Below are 27,580 nucleotides of genomic sequence, written 5' to 3'. Positions count from 1 at the left end.
TGATCCATCTCACCAGCCTCTTAACTTTTTCTTTAATTCTTTGCTATTGATTTAACTCCTGATGATAGCAGCAGGAGGAAAAAAACAAAACTTAATTACTTTGGTTTTTTCCTCTTTGGCTCTGGCCTCTCACTTAACATTTTCTGAGCCAGAGAGAGAAGAAAAGAGAAGAAAAGGAAAAAGAAAAGAAAGGCACACACACACACACACACACACACACACACACACACACACACACACTGGATTAAACAGAAAAGAGAAAAATCATCTCTTTATTGTTCTTAATATTTATACTTTCTCATGATAATTGATCATATGGGTTTCTAAGCACTTTCATATTCCATAAGTTTATCGTAAGTTTTAGGCTATAGTTCATGTCATAGATCAAAAAAAGAGTTATAGCAGAATTGTTTACATGTCTTTCTATTAAGACTAGTATTGACTAGACGTTCATTATCTTACTAACCCATAAGTTAAAAGCAAAATTTTACGTCATAAATTAGCACAGTTTTGTCAAGAGACGACTCATCTGCCTTGTGTCTTATTATTTTGACATCTTATATAGATAGACTAGTCCATCATTCATTTTCTGTCCTTGCACCTATAATAAATGGCCTGTTCCAAGTTTGTAGCCTTTAGTTATCAGATAGTGGAGTCATTCCTACCCTAGAAGGAATGTTTTCCTTGATCGTAAATTTGTTACAAGTCTGCTTTCCTTTCCTAGTGCAATTAGCCCTTGACACATGAAGATTGACAGAGCTCTATTTGCACCTTTTATTTTACACGGGGTTTGAAATTACTTGTATCAGTTTATGAATTGTATATAATCATTATCAGGAATTATGAAATCACCAATTCATGTGCACAGCATTACTACATTAAAGTCCATCTTCATATTGATCCTTCAGGAAATGTGCCCAATTTGGTGGTCTACTGTCCAGGAATCATTAAACCTGGAAATAATGACAAAATAAGCATATCAGCAGCAAGAAGCAATCCTGGGATGAAGTCTCTTGAGGACCCTACATTTCAGCAGATACCCATCGCAACCATGCAAAACAGTGGGCCATCTTCCCAAAACTCACTTGCTTGCCACTGCCTTTTCTAGATGGCTTCTGGCTATTCTCTCATAGTTCTTGGTCCAGGGGTGAGACTCCAAGGGATTTTCTCCTTCTGCATTACATGTCTTTTAATGGTATCATTGTTTAGATTTTATTTAGGAAGCTATACTGTTGAGACAGCATGGATGTAGCTTTTCCTGCCCTTTCTAGGAGATAGACTAGACTTTGGTCTTCTGGTTTTCACAATCTGTCTGCCCCTTCTTCTGATATGTTGCTTAAAAATTAGATGTAGGAGGTATATGGTAGATGTAGCCATTGTGACTGGGCTCCTGATAACCAGATTTGGTTTTTCTCTAATGGTCTTGGCTCTGAAGAGAAGCATCTTTGATGAGGAGAGCTGTACTTATTTGTAAGTTTAAGTATAAATTTTAGAATGCAGTTAGGAATTATGATGGTCTAGTAATGGGGTAATAGTAGGTTCTCTTCTAAGATCCATGACCATGTGTGGTGGTTTATGCTTGAATATGCTTGGTTTGGTGAGTCACACTATTAGGAAGTGTGGCCTTGTTGAAGGAAATGTGTCACTATGAGGGCCACTTTGAGACATATCTCCTAGCTGCCTGAGGATGCCAGTAGTCTCTCCTGGCTGCAGTTGGATCTAGATATAGAACTCTCAGCTCCTTCTCCAGAATCATGTCTGCCTAGATGCTGCCATACTTTTGCCTTGATGATAATGGACAGAACCTCTGAACCTGTAAGCCAGCCCTAACTAAATGTTGTTCTTTGTAAGAGTTGCCTTGCTCATGGTGTCTCTTCACAGCAATGGGAACCCTAATTAAAACATGATGCTAACCCCAGGGAAGTGGCTATATTTCTAGTACCAGGTATGTTTTTTCTTCTACTTAGTGGATGTTAAGTCCAATTCTATGAGTACCACTGTTGCACTTTTAGGACTTTCTTGTCATTTTGGTCACTGTTGCAATTCATGGGCATCACAGCTAAATAGAATGACTGATAGCTCATCTCCCCTGACAACTTACATAGTACTTTCCAACATTGGCACATTCAAAGCTAACAGCAGAGAAGAGACTCCTGGGTTAGATCCAACATGAATCTTCTGAGTGCTTTGTCTGAAGTGCACAGTGTCTTCAGCAATTGAAGACTTACCTACAACTTTTGAGAGGCAACCAACAGCAGCAATATCTGAGAAGCAAATGTAGGCAACGGCAGCAGGTATGTTGTTTAGGGAGTCATTAGTACTACTCTGAACAACAACTGAAGCAGAGGTTTTTCACACCTGGTACTGAGATTTTTAATTTAGCCCATTAAAGAAATAAATATACTTATTGATCAAAAATATAATAATGCAAAGAAAAATATTAAGAATCAAGGAGGAAACATTGCTAACTTTAGGTCCAAATTCTTTGCTTACCCAAAATTGACTGTTTTAACTTAGTTACTTAAATAATCATTTTCAGTTAACAATTCAATAATATGTCTGTATATTTCTAGGCATACACATAAGAAGAGGTGATACACTTTAAAGTTTTAACTATAGTTTTAGATTTTAATTATTTTTACATTAGCTATAACAATATATTCTATTAAACAGTTTATACACAGTATAATAGCCATGTAAACAAATACATAGTTGTATTATATTAGTTAACTTATCACATTTCTGTGATAAATACACATGAAAACCAACTTCAAAGAGGAAGGAAGCATTTACTCTGATTCACACTTTGAAGATCCAGTCATTATGGTGGGGAAGCCATGGTTCGAGGGACAAGAAGCAGATTATCACACTGCATCAACACTCATAAGCAGAGAGTGATGAATGGAGATGTTTAGTTTATTGTTTGTTTACTTGATACAGTCCCAGATTCCGGGCCATGTGCTAGTACTGCCCACATATAAGGCTAATCTCTCCATCTCTATTAATACAACCCAGTAGCCTTTTGGTAGGGCTGGAGAGATGGCTCAGCAGTTAAGAACCCTTGTCATTTTTGCAGAGGTCCTGGATTGGTTCCAAGCACTACATGGTAATGCAAAACTATCCATGGGCACAGGTGTGGTTCATATATGTGCATTCATACATATAAGTAAATCTAACATTTTTAAAAAAGACTCTCATAAAACTGCTTAGAGGTTTATCCCCTGAATACTTCTAGATTTTACCAAATTGATGGTCAATATTAGCCATCTCACTAACTCAAAGCCTTTGATACATCTTAATATTTATCTGTAGTTATTCAACTATTATAGCCAACAGTTTGTATTGATCTCCATCTTTAATACACTGTTGCACAGGCAAGGAAAAGTAGTGGACAGGAATCTAATGACAATTTAGCATCATGCCAAGTGATTACCAGGAGTCAACAATCAAACAAACAGTATTTTTCAAATATTTTATGTAGTCCTCTAATTCACAATAATATAAAAGATAACAATAAGCAAATATCATACTTAGGCTATTGCTTTGTCTGGCTTGAATTTAGAAATTGTCCAAACCCTCAAAGATTGTTTTTTTAACTCACTCATCTGTTTAATATTCCCAATTTTAAGTTATTTTTTAAAAATTTTATTGTTTTTCTTTCATGCTGATTTATTTATTTATTTAGATATTTTCTTTATTTGCATTTCAAATATTATCTCTTTCCTAGTTTCCCCTCCAAATATCCCCTCTCCCCTCTCCCATCCCCTGCTCACCAACCCACCCACTCCTGCTTCCTGGGACTGGCATTTTCCTATACTGGGGCATAGAACCTTCACAGGACCAATGACCTCTGCTCCCATTGATGACTGACTAGGCCATCCTCTGCTACATATACAGCTAGAGCCTTGAGTTCCACCATGTGTTTTCTTTGATTGGTGGTTTAGTCCTAGGGAGCTCTGAGGGTACTTCATGGTACTGGTACAGTGACAGAGAGATAGGTCAATAGAATAGAATTGAAGACCCAGAAATGAACCCACACACCTATGGTTACTTGATCTTGGACAAAGGAGCTAAAAACCATTGAGTGGGGGGGGGGGCAGCATTTTCAACAAATGATACCTCAACTGGTGGTTAGCATGTGGAAGAATGCAAATTGATCCATTCTTATCTCCTTGTACTAAGGTCAAATCTAAGTGGATCAAGAAACTCCACATAAAACCAGACACTGAAACTTATAGAGAAGAAAGTGAGGAAAAGCCTCAAAGATATGGGCACAGGGGGAAAAAAATCCTGAACAAAACAGCAATGGCTGTTGCTGTAAGACTGAGAATCAACAAATGGGACCTCATAAAATTGCAAAGATTCTATAAGGCAAAGGACATTGTCAATAAGACAAAAAGGCAACCAACAGATTGGGAAAATATCTTTACCAACCCTAAATCTGATAGAGGGCTAATATCCAATATATACAAAGAACTCAAGAAGTTATACTTCAGAAAACCTAATAACCCTATTAAATTGTATTTTATTTTTAATTTATGTTTTACATTCCATATTCCATTCCCTGGCTCCTCCATCCACCCTCCGTCTCCTCCACATCCTACACCTCCTCCCCACCCCACCCTGTCTCCACGTGGATGTCCCCACCCCCACCCCCACCCCACCTGACCTCTAAACTCCCTGGGGCTTCCAGTCTCTTGAGGGTTAAATGCATCATCTCTGAATGAACACAGACTCAGAAGTCCTCTACTGTATGTGTCTTGGGGGCCTCATATCAGCTGGTGTATGCTGTCTGTTTGGTGGCCTAGCTTTTGAGAGATCTCAGGGGTCCAGATTAATTGAGACTCCTGGTCCTCCTACAGGATAGCCCTTCTCCTCAGCTTCTTTCAGTCTTCCCTAAACCAACACCAGTTGCCAGTCTCTTCTGTCCATTGGTTGGGTGCAAATACCTGAATCTGACTCTTTCAGCTGCTTGTTGAGTCTCTCAAAGGGTAGTCATTATAGGTCCCTTTTTGTGAGCTCTCCATAGCCTCAGTAGTAGTGTTAGACCTTAGGACCTCCCCTTGAGCTTGATCCCACTTTGGGCCTGTTGCTGGGCCTTCTTTTCCTCAGACTCCTCTCCATTTACATCTCTGTAATTCTTTCAAACAGGAACAATTATGGGTTAGAGATGTGACTGTGGGGTGACAATGCCATCCCTCACTTGATGTCCTGTCTTCTTTGAAAAAAATCGACAGATTAGATAAACCCCTAGCCAAACATGATTCTTTCAAAAAACCAGATTTTGGTTTTGCTGATTCTTTGTATTGTTTTCTTTGGTTCTATTTGGTTGATTTCAGCCCTGAGTTTGACTATTTCCTGCCATCTATTCCTCTTGGGTGAGTTTGCTTCTTTTTGTTCTAAAGCTCTCAGGTATGCTGTTAAGTTGTTAGTATAAGACCTCTCCAGTTTCTTACCAGGGCACTTAGTGCTATGAACTTTCCTCTTAGCACCGTTTTCATTGTGTCCCATAAGGTTTGGATATGTATGATGTGTCAACATTTTCATTAAATTCCAGAAAGTCTTTAATTTATTTCTTTATTTCTTCCCTGACCAAGTAGTCATTGAGTAAAGAGTTGTTCAGTTTCCGCATTTATGTGGAATTTCTGTAGTTTTTGCTGTTATTTAAGAACAGTCTTAGGACATGGTGATATGATAGGATGCATGGTATTATTTCAATCTTCTTGTATCTGTTGAGGCTTGTTTTATGACTAATTATATGGTCAATTTTGGAGAAGGTACCATGAGGTGCTGAGAAGAAGGTGTATACTTTTGTTTTAGAGTGAAATGGTCTGTAGATGTCTGTTAAATCCATTTGGTTCATAACCTCTCTTAGTTTCACTGTGTCTCTGTTTAGTTTCTGTTTCAATGACCTGTCCATTGGTAAGAGTGGAGTGTTGAAATCTCCTACTATTATTGTGTTGGGTTCAATGTGTGTTTTGAGTCTTAGTAAAGTTTGTTTTATGAATTTGGGTGCCCTTCCATTTGGGGCATAGATGTTCAGAATTGAGATTGAGGAAATCTTGGTAGATTTTTCCTTTGATGAGTATGAAGTGTTCTTCCCTATCTCTTTTGATAGCTTTTGGATGAAAGTCTATTTTATTGGATATTAGAATGGCTACTTTTCACTCCTTCTGCCTGGTCCCTGCTGCTGGGACAGACTCCTAGTTGGTATGCTCTCATGAAGACTCCATATTCTGATACATCCTAGAGGACCCACTGCACTCAGAACAGTTGAGCAGTTGAGGATCAGTTGCACTCAGCACAGTTGGACTACAGCTTGACTGCTCTACTGAAGACCCAACAGTCTGAAGGCAGCCAGGGCAACATCCTCTAGGATGTATCAGAATACGGAGTCTTCATGAGAGCATACCAACTAGGAGTCTGTCCCAGCAGCAGGGACCAGGCAGCTTCTCTGCCTCTGTGAAGAGCCCCCAGTTGGAAGGCCCCCCCAGGTGGTCTGATATATCCAGGGCCACAAGTCTACCAGGAAACCTGAAGCAACTCAGGGACAAAAGAGGCAGACTCCAGACAGTCACCCAGATCAACAAACACCAGGGATATTCAGATGGTGAAAGGCAAGTGAAAGACCATGAGCAACAGAAGACAAAAATACATGGGCATCATCAGAACCCAGTTCTTCCACCACAGCAAGCCCTGATTTACCAAAACACCTGAAAATCAGGAATCTGTCCTAAAATCCTATCTCATGAAGATAATAGAATCCTTTAAGGAGGATATCAATAACTCACTGAAAGAAATATGGGAAAACACAGGTAAACAGGAGAATGACTTGAAAAAGTTATCTAAGACCTAAAAGTGGAAGAAGAAATAGTAAATAAAACACAAATGGAGGCAAACCTAGAAATGGAAAACCTAGGAAAGAGGTCAGGAATTACAGAGGTAAGTATTACCAACAGAATACAAGAGATAGAAGAGATAATCTCAGGTGTAGAAGGAATAGTAGAAGAGATTGACACAACTGTTAAAGAAAATTCAAAACATAAAAAACTCCTAATCCAAATCATCCAGGAAATTCAGGACACAATGAAAAACCTAAATCTAAGGATAAACAGAATAGAGAACGAAAATTCCCAGCTCAAAGGACCTGAAAATGTCTTCAACAAAATCGTAGAAGAAAACTTTCCCAACCTAAAGGAAGAGATGTTGCATTCCACTCACCAGTCATCCCAAGATCCTGGGTGTGCTAGGGCACCTGCAGCATGGAGAGTCCTCTGAGGACAGTGGGAGCTTCCACCAAGTTCGTGCCCAAGGAGGCCCAGGGCTGGTGACAACCAGCAGGTTTCCTGTGTCCTGTGTGTAACCCAATCACAAAAGAACACACATGATATGCACACACTGATAAGTGGATATTAGCCCAGAAACTTAGAATACCCAAGATACAATTTGCAAAACACATGGAACTCAAGAAGAAGGAAGAGCTAAGTGTGGATACTTTACTCCTTCTTACAATGGGGAGTAAAATGCCCATGAAAGGAGTTACAGAGACAAAGTTTGGAGCTAAGACAGAAGGAAGGACCATACAGAGACTGCCCCACCCAGGGATCCACCCCATAAAAAACCACCAAACCCAGACACTATTGCATATGCCAGAAAGATTTTGCTGACAGAACCTAGATATAGCTGTCTCTTGTGAGGCTATGCCAGTGCCTGGCAAATACAGAAGTGGATGTTCACAGTCATCTATTGGATGGAACCCAGGACCCCCAATGAAGGAGCTAGAGAAAGTACCAAAGGAGGTAAAGAGGTCTGCAACCCTATAGGAAGAATAACAATATGAACTAACCAGTACCCCGCAGAGCTTGTGTCTCTAATTGCATATGTAGCAGAGGATGGCCTAGTAGGCCATCAATGTGAGGAGAGGTCCTTGGACTTGAGAAGATTATATTCCCCAGTACAGGGGAATGCCAGGGCCAGGAAGCAGGAGTGGGTGGATTGGGAAGCAGGGTCAGGGGAGAGTATAGGGGACTTTTAGGATAGCATTTGAAATATAAATGAAGAAAATATCTAATAAAAAAAGAAAGAGATGGACACAAAGGTTCAAGAAGCCTATAGAACATCAAATAAATGGGATCAGAAAAGAAAATCTTCTGGTCACATAATTATTAAAACACTAAATGCACAAAGCAAAGAAAGAATATTAAAAGCTGCAAGGGAAAAAGGCCAAGTAACATACAAAGGTAGATCTATCAGAATTAGACCAGACTTCTCAACAGAGACTATGAAAGCCAAAAGAGCCTGGTCAGAGGTCCTGCAAACTCTAAGAGAACACAAATGACAGCCCAGGCTACTATACTCAGCACAATTCTCAATCAGCATAGACGGAGAAACAAAAATATTCCAGGAAAAAAACAAATTCCAACGGTATCCATCTACTAACCCAAACCTACAAAGGATCTTGGAAAGAAAACTCCAACAGAAGGAAGATGCCTGTACAAAGAAAGGACAATATATTGCATCTTACAACAAAGTCAAAAGCAGAGAGTCACAAGCATATAAAGCTACCTACAAAAACAAACATATCAGCAATGAACAGTCATTAATGGACTCAACTCCCCTACAAAAAGACATATGCTAGCAGAATGGATAAGCAAACAAGACACTCCATTTTGCTGCATATAAGAAACACACCTCAACAACAAAGGCAAGCACTATCTCAGGGTAAAAGGATGGAAAAAGTTCTTCCAAGCAAATAGTCCCAGGAAACAAGCAGGAGATTCCATACTAATATCCAATAAAATAGACTTTCAACCAAAAGTTTTCAAGTGTGATGAAGAAGACAATTCACATTCATCAAGGGGAAAATCCACCAAGAGAAAGTCCCAAGTTAAAGCTTTAGCATTTGTATTTTAGGTTACATATTCAATCCTGGTATGTAGAAATGCAAGATTCATGAAAGTAAGCCACTTAGAAAGATGTCCTTGGCAAGTTGACCATGCACTGAAGGCTCTTCAGCCTTGGCTGGTCTCTGAACTGAATGTTCATCCTTCAGCCTCAGAGAATGTTGTTCATTTAGGCCTCCTACAACCTCACCCTGACAACATCTAACATATTTTACATAGATTTTTCTGACTTCATCACTCTACTTTCTTTTTTTTTTTTTTTTTTTTTTTTTTTTGAGTGGCATCCCCAGAATGCCATCTGTCCTAGAAGCCTCAAACAGCACTTTTTATCTTCTGGCCACCCTCTCTCTTCAGCCTCTGCTTCCATACATATACACTCCATATGGTAGCCTGCTATAGTACCACCAGACATTTAAATGTTCTTCAATTCCTTGAGTCTATTATTAAATTGTGAAAGAGAATTCATCTTCAAATGTTATATTTCCTTTTGGATTCTTTCCTGAGTGAAAATTTCAGAAACTGGGTTCCTAAGTGTACAAAAAGAATTTCTCTTCAAACCTTTTTGAAATGACATCAGCTCAAAGACCGACTAGTGGAAATCTTTGCTACTTCTGAGCCATAAAAGTGATGTCTTCTAACTCAGAGAATGGCCCATTGAAAAATGTCATCAGAAAGATAGATGACTGGGATTTTTGGTGGCTCACAATTATATCTTGAATATTTCTAAGACACTCAGAAGTTAAATCTGTGGTGACTAATGTTAATTCTCAAACTATACAACCTGGACTCATGTATGAATTTCTTGGTGAGAAATGACTTAAGTCTGGTGAGTTTGTGGTCATGTCTGTGGGGGATTGTCTTGATCGATGTAAGAAGGTCCATCCTGAACCTAGGTGACATTCTTCCTGGGGTTGGGGCCCTGGACTGTAAAAAAGTGGAGAAATCAAGCTAAGTGCAGGTAAGCAAGCAAACAAGCACAGCAGCGTGCATCCTTTACTTCTCCTCTTGATGGTGGGAGATGTAGTGTGACTAGTGAGTTGTGGGTAATGTCTTGACATCCCATGACAGTGGATTGATTGTAGCATAAACTTGTAAGCTGAGATAAATGCCTCCCCCCCTCAAGTTGTTTTAGTCAGGGTATCATCTCATAGCAACAGGATTAAAGTAAGATCAAGAGTCCTATGGATTCTGTGTTCAGTGTATTTCTTACTGAAGGATTGAAATATCATTTATAAGTCCATGCAGCAACTTTGTTTTTAGTTAGATACACAATACCTTCCAATGTTTTGGAAAAATATATAAAATTCCTCTCTCCCTTTATCCAGTTTAAAGGATGAGCAAAAGTCTAGGAAAGGTTCCCTTAACCTTGGACACCTCAGCTCCACTCTGTCAAAGGGAAGGTCTGTCTGCTCTCTTTCATGGATGTGCTGTGCTGGCTTCTCTCAAATGGTCACCGGTAAACGTCTCAAAATCCCTTCCAAATCCTCTGCTCAGTGCTGTCACCTTGGCTTTCCTTTTTACCTTGGGCTTCCTGTTTTCAGTTCTTGCCGTGTCTCCCTTAATACATACTTACATTCATATTTCCAATTCCCTCTTTAGATTTTGAGGTGATTAACTTAAAAGAGGCAACCAACTTCACAGGATGACTTTCGAATTAGAAGCCTAGCTCTTTAGCTTAAAATGCATGTAGTAGGAGGACACATAGAATTGAATTACAAACCAATCTGGAGGCTTTCGATCACTGCACACATTTTTGAATAACTGTAAAGTCAAGACTTGGTTCCTAAATTTATGTATGATTTATATTTAACATGTTTTCTCTCCTTTTTAAAATCTGGAACTAGTTTGTGTCTGTTTGCAATGGTCCATTTGTTACACAGACTGGGTAATTTGTAAAGAGAAGAATTTGTTTGCTTGTTTTGTTTTCTAATTTGATTCTCTGATACAATACAACCTACCTGAAGTTTCCCCTCCTTTCACTCCTCCAAGCCCCACTACCAATTACCCTCTCCTCCCGATCCATTCTTTCTCCTTTTCCCTTCAGAAAAGGGCACGAGGGAATTTGAACCAAGATATAAGACTAGGTGCAAACCCTCACATCAGAAGAGTCTTACATTAGCTTCTTATGCCCCTTCTTCAAGGTCGGAGAGCATTATAGCCCTCTTGTTAATGGAGCTCCAAGGCAGTGTGGAGCCCCTGGTGGGGAGAGATTCAGAGGGGCCAGCAGACTTGGATGAAATGGTCATTTTATGAATCTCACCCTTGAGGGGATCTGCTTCCTCCTCAAGACACAATTCTTACCTCTTACAATTTCACAATGGGTATGTAATTTTTGCATATGTCTCAGGAGAACAAATTACTTTTATAATCGATGATGTATAATAAGAAGGCCCAAGGTAGACCTTTCTTTGTTTCCTCTGTGTTTTTAGTTCCTTTACCTTTCTACTTGAGTGGCAGTCACTTATTGTGACTTTCAGGATCTAGACCAGTTTCTAAGGCTCAAGGTGTGAATCTCTAGTCAGAAAAACAAAACAAAACAAAACAAAAAAACCCTTCAATTCGATGAAATAGATGAAGGAGGCAAAATGACAGTCTGATGGCATGAAGGCAGAATGCAAATGCATAGGTAGGACATTAATTTAGAAACATGCTCAAGTACATGGCACATTTCTCCTGCTGAACCTGAAGGTAGTCAGTGACCCAATGACATTGTACTATGATGCTTATATCATAAGAGATCTTGTAACTGCCTGTGAAATATCCCAGAAAAATTCCAGTAAGTTGTTCTCAGAAAGACCCTGCTTAAATATCTGTAACAAGTCATGGATTGACTCTTTTGATAAATATTTCTAATGAGCCTCTCTACCGAATGAGTTTTGGCTGTAGAAGTTTGACCATTAAAGTGTGGCTAAGAACATTGTCATGAGGTCTGAAAACACATCCATGGATTGTGAACAGAACTGTTGTATGAGAGATCATGAGAACTATTGAACTTAGTCTGTGAGACAAATGGAGAGGCAAGATTCCTGGTTTGTTGGCATCAATCTGTAGGGAAGGAGGGTAATTCAGGAGAGGGCCAGGTTGATGTTGGTATCTTCATGTTCATATCTGATACGTTTGCTTTCTAGAATGCACTGTGTTTTCCCTTTGGGAAGAATCACAGACAACTGTAATCTTTGAGAACTCATTGAACAATAAGATGGTGAGTGAGAATTAGTACTGCTGACCCTCATTGTTTCATGACCCATGTGCCTTCCCTCTCCCGTAAAAAAGGCAACCTTCTGTTTATGTCTTCATGTACCGTCTCCTACATGTGGTTATTATAGACACCTACCATAATTCAGAACCCTGAGTCTTTCCCTTCAAGATGAAGGTTCAAGATAGCAGCAACCTTCAGGACTACGGACCAGTCAGGATGCTTGGTGATGTCAAAATTCATATCATCCTATAGGGTACTTATCTCTCAGTTCTCTGGCTTTTATTCCTTAACAAACTTATCCTCTATCCTAAATAAGAAAGTAACAATCTTACCTGTCATTATTGTCAACAACTAAAATCATTCCGCACCATAAGCTCACTTTGCTGTACTTCTAGGTAATTTAACAAAGTACTCAGCAACAAACAGCCTTCAATTCCAATGGCTGATGAGTCACTTATTTCTAATCTTAACATATTTCCATCTCCCCAAACCACTACCTTCTCATGCTCCCAAATAATTCTTTTTAGTTTTTACTATTTTATCACTTCTTTCTTTCTTTCTTTCTTTCTTTCTTTCTTTCTTTCTTTCTTTCTTTCTTTCTTTCTTTCTTCCTTCCTTCCTTCCTTCCTTCCTTCCTTCCTTCCTTTCTTTCTTTCTTTCTTTCTTTCTTTCTTTTATTAGATATTTTCTTTATATACATTTCAAATGCTATCCTGAAAGTTCCCTATACCCTCCCCTCGCCCTGCTCCCCTACCCACCCACTCTGCTTCTTGGCCCTGGCATTCCCCTGTACTGGGGTATATAAAGTTTGCAATACCAAGGGGCCTCTCTTCCTAGTGATGGATGACTAGGCCATCTTCTGCTACATATGCAGCTAGAGATATGAGCTCTGGGGCGTACTGGTTAGTTCATATTGTTGTTCCACATATAGGGTTGTAGAACCTGTCAGCTCCTTGGGTGCTTTCTCTAGCTTCTCCATTGGGGCCCCTGTGTTCCATCTTATAGATGACTGTGAGCATCCACTTCTGTATTTGCCAGGCACTGGCATATCCTCATACGAGACAGCTATATCAGGGTCCCTTCAGCAAAATATTGCTGGTATATGCAATAGTGTCTGGGTTTGGTGGCTGATTGTGGGATGGATCTCTGGATGGGATAGTCTCTGGATAGTCTATCCTTTCGTCTTAGCTCCAACCTTTGTCTCTGTAACTTCTTTCATGGGTATTTTGTTCCCTATTCTAAGGAGGAATGAAGTACCCACCCATTGGTCTTCCCTCTTCTTGATTTTCTTGTGTTTTGCAAATTGTATCTTGGTTATTCTGTTTCTGGGCTAATATCCACTTATCAGTGAGTGCATATCCAATGACTTCTTTTGTGATTGGGTTACCTCACTAAGGATGATATCCTCCAGATACATCCATTTGTCCAAGAATTTCATAAATCCATTGTTTTTAATAGCTGAGTAGTACTCCATTGTGTAAATGTACCACATTTTCTGTATCCATTCTTCTGTTGAGGGACATCTGGGTTCTTCCTAGCTTCTGGCTATTATAAATAAGGCTGCTAAGAACATAGGCTCCCAAATCATTCTTATATAACACATTTTACCTATTTTATGTCTTCAATGAACTTGTTCTTATTTCTTTAAAATCCTAATATACTAAACAGGAAAGTCAGTACCACTAGTAATATATAAAATTTCACCAACTCCATGCATCTTTGCCCATGGAGCTTAGGAAAACCACACTTGTGCGGGTTAGTCTTACTTCAAAGGCATACCACTAATTTCAGATAGGTTTATAATGCTATTTTTCACTTATAATCCATTTTTTTCGTCTAAATTGTCTCCATACCCTGAAGTATTTTCTTTCCCATTCTTGCCTACTAGATTGTTATTGTCCTACTATATTAACAAACACAGAAAATTAGAAGAGAGTCTGCAAGTTCCTAGCTATGCCTACCTGTTAACATTCATACCCATATGTTTTGTGACACTCTTCCTGGGAGACATAAGCAAATGTTTATTCATGACATAAGGCACTGGCAACAGAAAAATGCAAGGACATCACCAGAGTTCAACTTTGTCAACCAATGAGTTTTATTGAGGTTATTTCCAGAAACATGGAGACACAAAGACAGCCATGTCACTGAAAGCTTACCCCAATATGGGTTGCTCTTAAGAATTAGAGATCTGGAACTCTTTGTAAAACTCTCATGATACTTAAAGCCTCAGAGAGTCTTCTATCAATCATGAACAATCTTTGGAGAAAGGAAGGAGCCTTGTGCATCTGGTAAGTTTCAGGGGGTTCTTAAAATTTGTAATGTGTCTACTTCTTGAGTCTTCTAGAGTTTCCCTCAAGAAAGGAATGTTTCAACTTAGGGGGCAATTGCTACCCAACACTGTAGAGTGCATATTGTCTTTTCCTCCCCCAACCTCTCTAGAAGATGCCAGAGCAAGCTTCTCTTCTCTTTTTCATGCTAGGGAAATTTTCCTTCTGTGAGCTTTCTTCCAGTCAGCATGCAACCAATCTTGGCTCTCACTCATCTTAGCAGATATTATCTCTTGACCCTATTTATAACTGTAATTCCTGCTCCCTTGAAATATGACAAAATGCCCCGAGTCTTGTGTTAATGACATCTAATCATCTGCTGTCTTTTATCAAATCAGTCTCCCCATCTCCCTATTCCATAAAACTGACATTTAAAGATTACACTGATAAAATGTGTGCTGAATTCTCAGTCTTTATAGCAGAAAATACACTAACTAACCATGTTAGCCTGGGTTAGTAAGGGATATATCGCATGTCTTGCTATAGGCATTAATCATACTAATATTTATGATTATTGTACATATGCTTGGACAACAAATGGATCTCCTTCCTATGAGGAGAACTTTGCAAAGTCAAGCTTTCTACATCTTTACCAACTTCCTTGCCTTTTCCTCCAGCCAGATGTCCACATTCTAAATCACCAGCTACTTCATTGTTTTTTCTTTTCCTTCAACTTTTTCTTGGAGTTACAAGGACTCCTTGTACGGAGCCAGGCTGGCCTAAGCCTTGTGACCCTGTGCCATAACCTCCCCACTGTTGAGACTGCAGGTAATTCTTTGGGCATTTCAACCTGTGGATATGATCTGTTATAATCAACCCTAGAAAGCTCTGATGTGTAACTCTCTGTATATCACCACTAATCAGCACAATTCTGTTATGTTTTCTGCAGTTATGCTCAGAAGAACTTTGGTTTGTCTAATTCTCTTGTAATGTTTTTCATTGAGTTGCAGAATTAGGATATCCTGGCCTTATGGAATGAGACTCTACTCTTTTTCCATTTCTGAAGAAGCCTTTAAAGATAGATAGATAGATAGATAGATAGATAGATAGATAGATAGATAGATAGATAGATAAATAGATAGAGATAGATGATAGATAGATAGATAGATAGATAGATAGATAGATAGATAGATAGATGATAGATAGATAGATAGATAGATAGATAGATAGATAGATAGATAGATAGATAGATAAATCTTGGTAGAATTCATTAGTATACTTGCCTTAGCACTGCTCTAAGTTTTAGTAAGTTGTGTTCTATTGAGATTATATGTATTTTCTTCTGTGATTTTTTAAAATTTTAATGTGTGAAGGATGCCTGTAGAGGCAGGTAAAGAGTCAGATCCCATGAATCTGGAGTTACAGGGGCTTGTGAACCACCCAACATGGTTCTGAGACCAGAACTCAGATCCTCTGCAGGAGCGGCAAGTTCTCTTAATAGCCGAGCCATCTCTCTGCACACTTGTTGATTTACTTAATTATTTCTTGCACTTAAAGTTTACTAATTTATGCTCTTAGTTTCATTCTTCTTCATTTTTTGGCTTTTTTTCTAGTTTCCTGAAGAATTTTAGTGGTATGCTTCTTGGCAATTTTGAATTTTTATTTTCCAAAACATGCACATATTACTCTAAGAATCTCATTGAATATTGTGTTGAATGCCTCCTATTAGTATAGTTTTAATTTTATATATATGACTAAATTATACATGACTATATTTGACTAAAGTATTTTTAAGTCTCTCCAGAATTTTAAATTTATGTTTCTTATTTATAAATGTGTTATCCATTTTTCCAAGAAGTTTTTACCTTGTTTCTCAGCTCGTAAATGATGTGTCCTTAGTTACATTATGATTCACAGCCTATTTTGTGTGAATTCTATTCTTCAAAATTCATCAGAACATGCTCTCAGGCTTAGAATGGTTATGTGTGAGTATTCACTACTGTTGAGTAAACCTTGTTCCCTGGTTGTCAGTTAGAGCTTGTTGACCTGTGAGGATGTTCAGTCTGAGCATGGCCTTGCTGGTTTTCCAATGACTGAGTCTGCCAGCTTCTGAAAGTTAGCTAGGGAGTTGCTAACTATGATAATGTATTTACTTATTTAGCCTTGGTTTTCTTCCCAACAGTGTCCACCTCACAGACTTTACATGCTTTTGCTGTTACACCCATCTATATTCAGTGTTGCTGTGTTACACTCATGTATATTCAGTGTCACAATTTAACCATTCTTTACCATACATAATGTTTCTCTATCCCTAAAATATGTCCTTTCTATGAAGTCTGTTTTGATGGCTAAATTTCATTTTTATGATATTTATTTTAGTTATATGTATGTATATGTAGAGGGTTGCACATGGCAGAAGGTGCTCACAGAAGCCAGAACATGTTATTAGATTCCTTGGAAATGGAGACATAGGTCATGGTGATCATTCCAAAGTGGGTGCTGGGAATTGAATGTGAGTCCTCTGCAAGACCAGCGTTCTCATAACCACAGAGCTGACTTTTAACCCTTTGATGGTTAGCTTCATGTGTCATCTTGATGGGACTACAAGGTGGCAAGATATATGGTCAAACCTTACAGTCAAAGATATTTCTTATACACAGCACATAATCAAGTCTATGGCCTCTCTTTTCACTATTTGTCATTGCATGCATATATGTATGTACACACACACACACACACACACACACATTCCTAACTGTAATTGTTTTTAAAGTAATTTGAGTAGTTTCAGCTATAATTGGTATATTTAAGGAATGTTTAGAGTTGTTTCTTTTTTAACTTAATATCTATCAAATTTATTAGTTTTCTGCTCATCACTCCAATTTATGTATCTCGTTTTTGTATTCTATTCCTTCATCCTCTGATTTTAATTGAGCATGTTCTACAATTCCATTTCTATCTTCTCACTTAACTTGCCTAATCTTCTTTAACTTTTCAGTTTCTGAACATTCATCTGCAGTACACAATTGTCACCAGCCTTGGTCCTTTCCAAACTGTGTTACACTATCAGAGCACTCAAGTACTTCAACACAAGCATTCCCAAGTCCTTCTTCCTGTTCCTTACCTTGTCCTTGTGGTTCCTGTCACACACATACTGTGGCTACTTTTGAACACACTTATCTGTTAAATTAATTTAAATAATAACAATAAGAATTTTGGGTCTGGCCTGGAGAGATGGCTCTGAAGTCTCTGGCAGAGGACATGGATTGGGTTCCCAACATCCACATGGAGGATCATCACTCCAGTTCCATAGGATTTTATACTCTCACTGACATCTGTAGGTGACAGGCATGCACATGGTCCACAGATGTATGTGCAAATATGACACTCGTATACAAAGAATAATCTTACATTTTTATTATTTTTTTCCTTTGCTGTTACTTACTCTGTTTAAACTTATATAGGTCCCATCAAAACTATTGAAATCTGTTCTGAAGAAATGACCTAATATCATACATCCACCTCAGCCATTAAAGGTTCCACCACCTCATCAAGTCACATTGAATGATAGGCAACTATCACATGAACACTTAGGACATACATTATGGTTAATCTATAGTAAATAGACCAAATTATGTAAGTGTGGCTTTGTGAACATCTAGTCAGGTCTAACTGTGAATTATTGCCGAATTAACAGAGGCCACAATTTCCTCCAATATCTTTATTTTTAGATATTTTGTTGTCTGTCAGTTTCCCTGGAGACTTTTTATATTCTGAGAAGAGCTGGACCTGGTAGTCTATACTTGTAATCTCTATACTTTTAGGGTCAGACAAGAACATACTTTTACTGTGTTTGAGGCCAGCCTGAGCCTACTTCTCCAAAGCCCTGTGTACTTTTATGTTGCCTGTGCCCTGGACTGCTTTTTGCCCAACAAGCTTGTAGCACCTGTGTGTATGTGTGTGTGTGTGTGAGAGAGAGAGAGAGAGAGAGAGAGAGAGAGAGAGAGAGACAGACAGACAGACAGACAGACAGAGACAGAGAGAAAGAGACAGAGAAAGAGAGACAGAGAGACAGAGACAGAGACAGACAGAGAGATGATTCTATTGTCTTGTTGATATGCTAACACAGTTTGGGGTCAACAGAAAGAGTTCTTTGATTGGCTTTTTCCTTAGAAGCATTTCTTAGATATCCTTCAATGATGCCTCCTAAGAGAGAGGAAAACTAGACTATGTGAAATTAGATATGACTGTCAGCTACCTTAATGTCTATATTGGCCTGGAATTGGTGAACTACCTGTCGGTTGTGCTCTGATAAAAGGATGTGTCACATAGTGTCTTACCAACCTCAACTCCATATATTGTTCATTGGTACCAGTCTTGGAAACTGCACAGCATCATAACTAGACTGTTTACATTGTCAGTTGGGAGAACAAAGCACCGTGGCATGCCTCTATACAAAATGAACCAAGAAAGATGCAGACGCAATGGAAGGGACTCAGGCAAGATACTGACAGTCAAACTGATGGTTGAGAAAAGCAGCTTTGACAGTGGGGATTTGGACTGTGTAAACTCATAAAAGATGAAGACGAAAACAATCCCCCTAAACCATGAAAACTGAAAATGTGTTAGAGTATAGCACAAATAGAGATGTTGACATGCAGAGTGAGGTAAAGAGAGCCAGGAGTTGATAAGAGACTTAAATCGTATAAGAACACAAAAGCCCCCATTCTGGAGGACAAACCTGTGAAGAGACGTCCTTCAGTTTTAGCTCCTGGTCTTTTCAATAAATGGCTTTTCAGGCAGTTCTGTGAACCCTGATACCATTCAGTCCAGATGAGTTGGAGGCATTGTTTGAAAGCATGGAACTTTCTGAGTGGTCACTCGGGAACTGATGGCCTCGGATGGTCATTTAGTACTTCATGATCTTTGTTAATCCATTCAGTAAGGAACCCAACATACATGTGCATACCTCCCAGTCTCCAGATTTCGGTCTGCACTATAGACTCAGTTTAAAGTCTCTTTACCCACAGAACTCAGAGGTTAGTGAGCAAAAGATAAAATAAGAGGGCATACAATCAGAGGCTAAAATTTAAATCTGTTAGTTCTTTATCAAAATAAAAACCCCTCGTGTCAGCTTAGTACCAACTAAAGATGAAGAAGACCCATGAGCTCCTGCAGGAAGCCTGCTAAGTTGGCTACATCCCACCAAATCTCTGCTAGTCTAGTTACAGAGTAGAAGAATACCAGAAGTCAAGCTTGCCTAGTGACTGGCCTGCAGACCTGAGAAGGTCATGCAGCTGGTAAGCTTTAAAATAACCAGGATGTAAAAATCAGACATGACATGTTAAGTGCCATTGAGGATATTTATCAGACATGATGTGAAAGATTGTGCCCCCTGATCACTCAGTGTTAAAAGGGGGTGGGGCCTGCCCTGAAGTTGTAAAACCTATTCTTGACACACAGAATCGGTGGGCCTGCCATTCTGGGCTGGTGCTGCTTTTCATAAAGTTGTGAAAGAAACTGCCATGGTTTCCTGACTCTGAGAGAGTGGATTGAACACCAGGAAGAGTTCTTATAATGGGAAGGACCATTCTCACATTGAGTGTGATGGTTAATCTTAGTTGTTATCTTGACTGAATTTACAGTCGCCTTGGAAACAAGCCTGAGTGTGATTATGAGACGATTTTCCCAGAAAGGTTTAACTGTAGGGGAAAGAATCTAGTGTGGAAAATGACACCTTAGTAGCTGGGATCCCAAGACTGGATTAAATGAGAAGCAGAGCTGTGCACCAGATTTTGTCACTCTCTGCCACTAGAACACTGATACATGTGACCAGTTGCCTCTTGTTCCTGCCACCAGGACTCTCCTACCATGTCACCTACTACAGATAGAACTGAGATAGAACTGCTCTGCTAAGATAGAACTGTGAGTGAAAAATCAACTCATCCTTCTTTAAATTGCTCTCACGATGCATTTTGTCCCAGCAATAAGAAGAGTAACTAATTTATTAAGTCAAACAGTGGTTAAGTGTTGGAAAATCAATCATGAAATACTTTCTAGTTTTGATGTGTGGTAAGAGATCTGAGACAATGGTTTAGTCGATGGGATAAACAGACAGATGCACTGGAGGAGAGAGGACAGGACGATACAAACTTTCTGAGATGCGAACCTCATAATACTCTACAGAGAGCAGATACAGTGGAGGCAGATGCGAAGAAGTCCAGACAGATGGACATCAGGGCAGATTTCAGGGAAAGGACAGACTGCAAGACTGAGACGTCATAGAACAGAAAACCTACAGGAGGGAACGGTCAAGAATCATCTAGGCTAAGGACAAAGAATAACCTTAGAGTCAAAAAGCAACCATGAAGAAATTTGTATAGCTCAGAGGAGATATCAGTGGTGACTCTGAGGAGGGCCACACAGAGAAGGTCACACAGAGCCATTATGGAGAAGGATCCTGCAGGAAACTCAGATGTGATCTCAGAGAAAGAGGAGAACAATATGGCCTTGGAGTAGACAAAATTTGAATAGAATTTTCTCAGAAGTAAGTGAAAGGTCAAGTCTTGAACTCTCTGCATTTCTGAACTATGATGAGAAATTACAGCTAAGAATTGCTATGGGACATTACCACAAGGCCTCTTTCTTGCACAAGCCGTGATTTCTGTGTGTCTGTCCTCTAGCCTCTGCCAGAATTCCTCTATGAAAAGAAGCTACTCCTTAGTGCCTAAAAGATTTTATTCCATTCTTGAACTGCCTTAGCAGTTCATCTTTCCTTTTTAATTTTTTATAAAGTAGAAATTTAAATGCCTGAAATATTTATTCACTAGTCATTATTCAGTCTCAGAAAATCACACAGGAAGTCTACCTGTGAGGTGCTACACAGACCAGAGATAGCCAGCATGGCTGAGGGTGAATGTCTCTGTTGCACACCAGGCTCTTTGCTCAGTTGACACTCTACTTTCCAAGTCCCTTCTACTCTACTTTCCCATTACACACCCTCTGATTGTTAGTGGTTACATAACCAAGCATGTGTCTCTGAATGAGGCAGCCACAGACCTTAGGTGAAGGCAATACAGATGCACAAGTATTGTTCACAGCTTCACAACAACACAGCTTTTCCCCTGATGAGATCTAAAAGACAATGCAAGACTCGAGAGCAGTATGTCTTAGAATGCAGTGACATTTTGCTAGGAAACAGGGATAGGAAGATGATCTGGAGGGCAGTGGTTTCCATTCAAGCATGGGGGCCTGAGTGTGGATTCCCAGAGCCTACATAAAGCCAGACACAGTGGTACACATCTGTGAAGCCAGTGATCCTATGGAGAGATGGGGTAGAGACAAGAAAATGGCTAGGAAGCTCATGGACCAATTAGATGAACATAATCAGTGGCTTAATGACTTTGCATCAGATAAGATGGAAGGTGAAGACTGACACCAAGCTTGTCCTCTGACTTTTACACTTGTGTCATGGCACCTAAATCCCTCTCCCTCTCCCTCTCCCTCTCCCTCTCCCTCTCCCTCTCCCTCTCCCTCTCCCTCTCCCTCTCCTTCTCCCTTCCCTTCCCCCTCCCTCTCCCTCCTCTCCCCCTTCTCCTCCCCCTCCCCCTCTCTTTACATCTGTTTTTGTGTGTGTCTTTGTCTCTCTCTTTCAGACCTTACACATACATACATACACTATGCACACACACATATACATATATACATACTCATACATATATATATATATATATATATATATATATATGCCCTTTATAAAGAAGAACACTTTATTTATAATTAGAAAGTGAACTCCTTGGGTTACTGATACTGGAAAATGCCATGACATTTATTCTGCACAAATATAGCCCATACGTGAGCTGTGCTTTTCTCAATAAGGCGAGCTGCATTTAAATCCCTGCCATGTTTTAAAATAAAGATGACTACAGTAGAATCCACATGGTGAAAATGAAACAGTTGCATATGCCTCTTAATGGATTAAAATTATTTTCTGTGTGAAAGCAACCAAGGAGGGCTCAGAGCAACCGTATGTAATTGTCTGAATTAAAAACAAATTACCATTGCCCCCCTTAAAAGTGCTGCTTATGTAGAGAACAAGGAACATGGCGCACACTCTGCACTTTGGCAGCGGTAAAATGCCTGTTAAAATGTGTCATGAAATATGACCCAGAAAATTGGTTCAAATTGACTTGCAAATGGCACAGTAGCATGAATTAAAAACTGGTTAAATCACAAGAAATATCAGTGATCATCACTTCCAGTGGGCACCTTAAACTTGGGGTCTACAGCTGCAGTCAACCTTTTGATTAGGGATTATTTGCCTATTGACTGCCTGCCAAGGGAACAGCATAGACAACTTCAGGTTCACCTGCCCCAGAGCCACATGCTGGATTAGTGGTGACCATGGATACCTGGGCTCTCCCCATCAGGATACAGCATCTGTGTCTACTCCCAGGGAACATTGGGATGCTCTGGGACTGCTCTGAGTTAGTGGTTACAGAAGTGACCATCTTGTCACTTCCTAGCCCAGAGCTAAACTCATCTTCTCCTTTCTCATCCAATTGTCGTGTTTGTTCTTTCTGGACACACATCCCTTTTGCTGTGAGAAACTCAAAGGAAAGCAAAAGGCACATGGGGCAACAGAAAGCTGTAGAGTTGTGCCTCTAGCTACTATGGTCAGTATGACCTACAGCCCTCACAAGGAAACTGAATTTGAAGTACAAAAGACCAGTCACAGTATAATGGCAAGTGCAAAAATAAATCACATGATGACCCCAACGTGACCCCAAAATTCATGAAACTTAGAATTATAATATGTTGGATTGAGTTTGATACTGTACAGCACTACATAACTCATAACTAATTATACAACAGTTTTAGTATCAAGCATCATATAGAATGTAGAAGACAAGCCCATGAACAAAAAGTAAATGACCACATTAATTTATGTAGAAAAGTGTTTGAGGTTATGTAGCAGGATGTTGAAAACTGGACTCAAAAATTTCATTATAAATCCATAAAAAGTCTTTCATAAGCTTATCTTAAAATGGTTTTTGCCTGGATGTGGTGGTGTGTCTGGTGTCATCTAGGTTAAGAGATTGATACAGGAAGATCCTGAGTTTGAAAGGAGACTGGGCAATGTGGACATTGTCTTGGTTTGAATCTCCATTACAACAAATGTTATTGTCATTATTGATTTTTGTCAACTCAACAGAAGTGTAGAAATACATGGGAAAAAGAGGAATCTCAATTGAGGCCATGTGAGTGGAATATTTTTCTTGATTGCTGATTAATTGGCAAAGGCCTAGTCTTCTGTAGATGGTACCTTTCTTGGGCATGTGGTCCTGGGCTGGATAAGAAACATAGCTGAGCAAGCCAGGACAACTGCAGACTTTGTCCATGGCCTTTGCTTCAGTTCCTGCCTCCAGGTTCCTGCCCCAGCTTATAGAAGGTAGCTCATGAGTCAAATATACCCCCTTTCTTTAGGTTACTTTTGGTCAGTGTTATAACATTGTAACAAAGAAGCACACTAGGACAGTTACATTGTATATGATGTGTATTTTGTATATTATATATTCCAATGTGATATATTTTATATGCTCAAGTACATTATATGTAATAGAGTTATGTTACATATAATAAGGCCTGTATGTAACACACTTGCAAATTATATTTATATGCTGAGGCCACTAGAAAGGAATTTTTTAAAAATATATTTCATTGTATAGTTTTATTTAAGAAAAAATTTTAAATGCTAGTTAAAATTTCTAATAGGGCTTATGTTATTTTTATTATTTTTGTAAGAATGTAAGGTTACAATTTTGGTAGCCATCCTCAGATATATTTGAAATATAAAAATTCTGAAACAACCCCAAATTTCTTATACATAACCAAATGTCACGGTTTTATGTGAAGAAGGCTGAGAAGCCAGCAGAGCATCCAACCCAAGAATAGACAGTATTCTTAACCCACAGCAGGCACCCATCACTACCTGCTACTTGACTGACTGGTAAACTTGTCCCCGCAGATGGCCCATGTCATGAAGACAGACCACCCATGACATCTCACGCCATGCAATGCAGCCACAAAGAAGCATATTCACACAAAGTGCTACCCAGAAGACTCCTTTACGCTTGCCATCATCACCCTCCATCTGATGGTGACAACTTCAGACATAGTTCTAAATGTCCCCATCCAATTTGGATCTGGGTTTTAGATGAGGTAATTGATTCAGGACTGAATCCAGTTCTTTAAAGAAAGAAAATAAAGGTTGAGATTTGAGTTAACTTAATTTTTTTCCGGTCCCCGTGGCGAATATCCCAGGAATGATGCTGACGCTGCTGAACTGCACAGTGCTTTAACAACAAGCTTAGCTTTACTTCTTATAAAAGTGTATGGATGAAAAAAAAGTAATCATGAAGAACAGCTGGACACTTCAAATAGCACAAACTTTGAAATTGCTTCCTCCATTAAAACAAAAAGCAAAGTGGGACCAAAGTCCTTCTTCCTTTCTCCTTCATTCTGGCCCTGGCACCTGCTAATACTCTAAACCTTGAGTGAAAGGATAGCTTACCACCCTGTCAGGATGCCTAAGCTCAAAACATTTAAAGACAAGAAAGAACATTTGTCAATAACACCAGCCAGTAGAGTAAGGAGGAAAAGGGCATTGATAAGGTCAGACAGGAATGGTGCTTCTTGGGTTTTCCTGAGTCCAAGTCTCAGGATATGTGGGAGGCCCACTCATGGCTGTCACCTGGGTAAACTGGACTCAAATAAAACAGAATGGAAGAAAGAATGGTTCTTCCTATGTCTTCTTTGTCCTTAAATATAACTGAAATAGAAAACTAAAATGGGTAATTCCTGTTCTCTAATTCTTGCACTAGCTGTTACAGGCATTGGGCACTCGATTTTGTAGTGTGTGTGTGTGTGTGTGTGTGTGTGTGTGTGTGTGTGTGTGTGTGTACGAGTGTGTGCCTACATATGGGGCTATATATGTGTGTATGTGTCTATAGCTCCATATTGGACACACTGTATCATACATAATTTTAGCCTCATTGAAACAGGAATGAACCTGTCAAAATCTCCTCAAATAACCACTTAAAGAAATGTTTCTTGTGATGGGGAGATGGCTCGATTATCGAAGTCTTCTTTGATGGCTGAACATGTCAACCTGAGTGCAATCCTTCTGGAATCCACATGGTGAAAGGAGAGAAGTCATTCCTGTAAAGTTTTCTTCTCACTTCCTGGTGTTTCTTGAGACATCCAGCTCTATCTATGTGGCTATGACTAGTGGGTTCAGATGCCCATGTGCAAACATGCGGATGCAGGAAGAAGCTATCATCTGCTTTCCTCCTTCACCCTCTACCTATTCCTTTGAGACAGGGTCTCTCACTGAACCTGGAGCTCACAGAGCCACTTACGTAGAAAAAAAAATAGTTTACTTTTAAGTTCTGTCCTTGTTGAACATGGTGCAAAGCCTATAAGCCTAGACATGTCTCTAAGGAAATTGCTTCACATTTTTGTCAGCTGTGGGAGTGTTCACAGCAGCACTGCTTGTGGGACTTCTTGGGCAGAACATTCTCCACCATGTTAAAAAGTAGAATGTAAGAATAAAATCTGGTGATGCTAGTAAAAGTCCTGATGACCTGCCTTCTGCTATGTAACATGGCAGATGGATTTTATGGATACAGTGCTGGGTTAGAACGGCTACATTCTCCACAACGTCCTCCATAAAGATGGAAATGAAACACCAGTGAAGTAGCTCACTCTAGGACTGCCTTTGTATGAGAGCACAGTGAAGAAAGTCTCATGAGATATTTTCTTTGGCAATGGTACATCTCCCAAGGACATACGAATTAGTCCCTCTTGAAAATAATAATAGCTCTACATTTATGAGTTTTGCATTTTTGTGCTTGGAAGGGTGCTTCAATACAATTATGGGAGGGAGCGTGGGGTAAAATGTCAACCAAAACATTACTGGCAGATTTATTTTGGTAGCCTATGATCTGGTCAATAGTTTTAATGGAAATGTAAATTCAAACAGAATCTCAGTTGTTCTCACAGAGCAACAAGTCAAGAGGATTTTTGCTTTACAGTGCAATAGAAATACTTAGAATAGAAAAAATAATAGCTACAAGGAAAGGAAAACAGATTCATGTGATAGAACAAAATGGGAAAAAAGCAAGTCTACGTTTTGATTGAATATCCAGGGAGCTCACCATGCAGAGTAGTCTTTCCAGCCAAAACTGGTTGAGGAGCTGGGGGTGTAGGTCAGTGAGTAGCTTGTTGGTCTCGAATGCTCAATCATTGGTCTCCATTCCTAGCACCCAAAAGCATGTCTGTAATCCAAACAGAGAGGAAGTAGAAACAGGATCAGAAAGTCAAGGTCATCGTCTGCTCTAAAAGACTTTGAGGCTAGCCTAGGCTACATACAAACAAGCCTGGTTGAATAAGTGTCTAATAACAGCAATGATAGCAAACAGCAAATATCTCACACCCAGCATATGGAAGAACTCTTACGCCAAAAATTAAAAGCCAACGAGCTAGCAAAATACAAATAGACAAGAGTAGAAAGCAGGACTTTTCCACAGAGTATATCCAAACGGTGCTTAAATGATGTAAAAGGCCTTCCATTGCAGATGGCAGAGAAGTCAGAGAAAATCACAAGGCTTTACATTTAGATATTGGCAATTATTCAACACTACCAGCCTTACCTCTGAGATCCTGTGGGGCAGCAAGAATGCGAAGCGTTGGTGGGAGAAGATGCTTCCTAAGTCTCTTGGTGAGCTGTGTGTCTGTATTTATGAAACTTTAATATATCTATGTCCAATGAGTCTGCCCTTCTACCTCTACATACATCCAACAAACATATACATATAAAGGACATTTACAAAGTGTTTCTAGACCAGGGTTTGAGAAATGGCTCAGCAGCTAAAGCTTTGCCAGGTGAGCAGCAGGATCAGAGTTTGGATCCCCAGAACCTATGTAAACTTAGAGTGGGTGGCCTGACTCACTCATGAGTCCAGTCTCAGGAGGTAAGGGCAGGGTTTGAATGAGACCGTGAGTCATAGAAGAAGATACAAGAGCAATTAAGGAAGATTCTTTGCCTTAGCCTTACGCATGCACATGCACACATATATGCACAACACTGCATACATAAGAATATTTTGAAAAAATATCACAAACAACCTAACATTAAACTAAATGTT

General features: G+C 39.4%; 1 long non-coding RNA gene across 2 annotated transcripts in view; it reads right to left on the bottom strand.

The window, feature by feature from the left end:
* Positions 1 to 253: 253 nt before the first annotated feature.
* Positions 254 to 27,580, bottom strand: part of Gm39431 — a 106,814-nt gene continuing 79,487 nt past the window's right edge. The window contains exons 1-4 of one of the 2 annotated variants that reach the window (XR_871285.1): positions 27,086 to 27,539; positions 26,591 to 26,710; positions 7,222 to 7,353; positions 254 to 953 (exon numbers count right to left, since the gene is read on the bottom strand). This is a non-coding gene — a long non-coding RNA (predicted gene, 39431). Of the gene's footprint in view, positions 954 to 7,221; positions 7,354 to 26,590; positions 26,711 to 27,085; positions 27,540 to 27,580 lie in introns of those variants that run through there. The other variant, XR_871284.1, reaches the window with a different exon arrangement.

This window comes from Mus musculus, chromosome 9, assembly GCF_000001635.26.
Source record: "Mus musculus strain C57BL/6J chromosome 9, GRCm38.p6 C57BL/6J".
NCBI lineage: Eukaryota > Metazoa > Chordata > Mammalia > Rodentia > Muridae > Mus > Mus musculus.
This window is presented reverse-complemented; position numbering and strand designations above follow the sequence as displayed.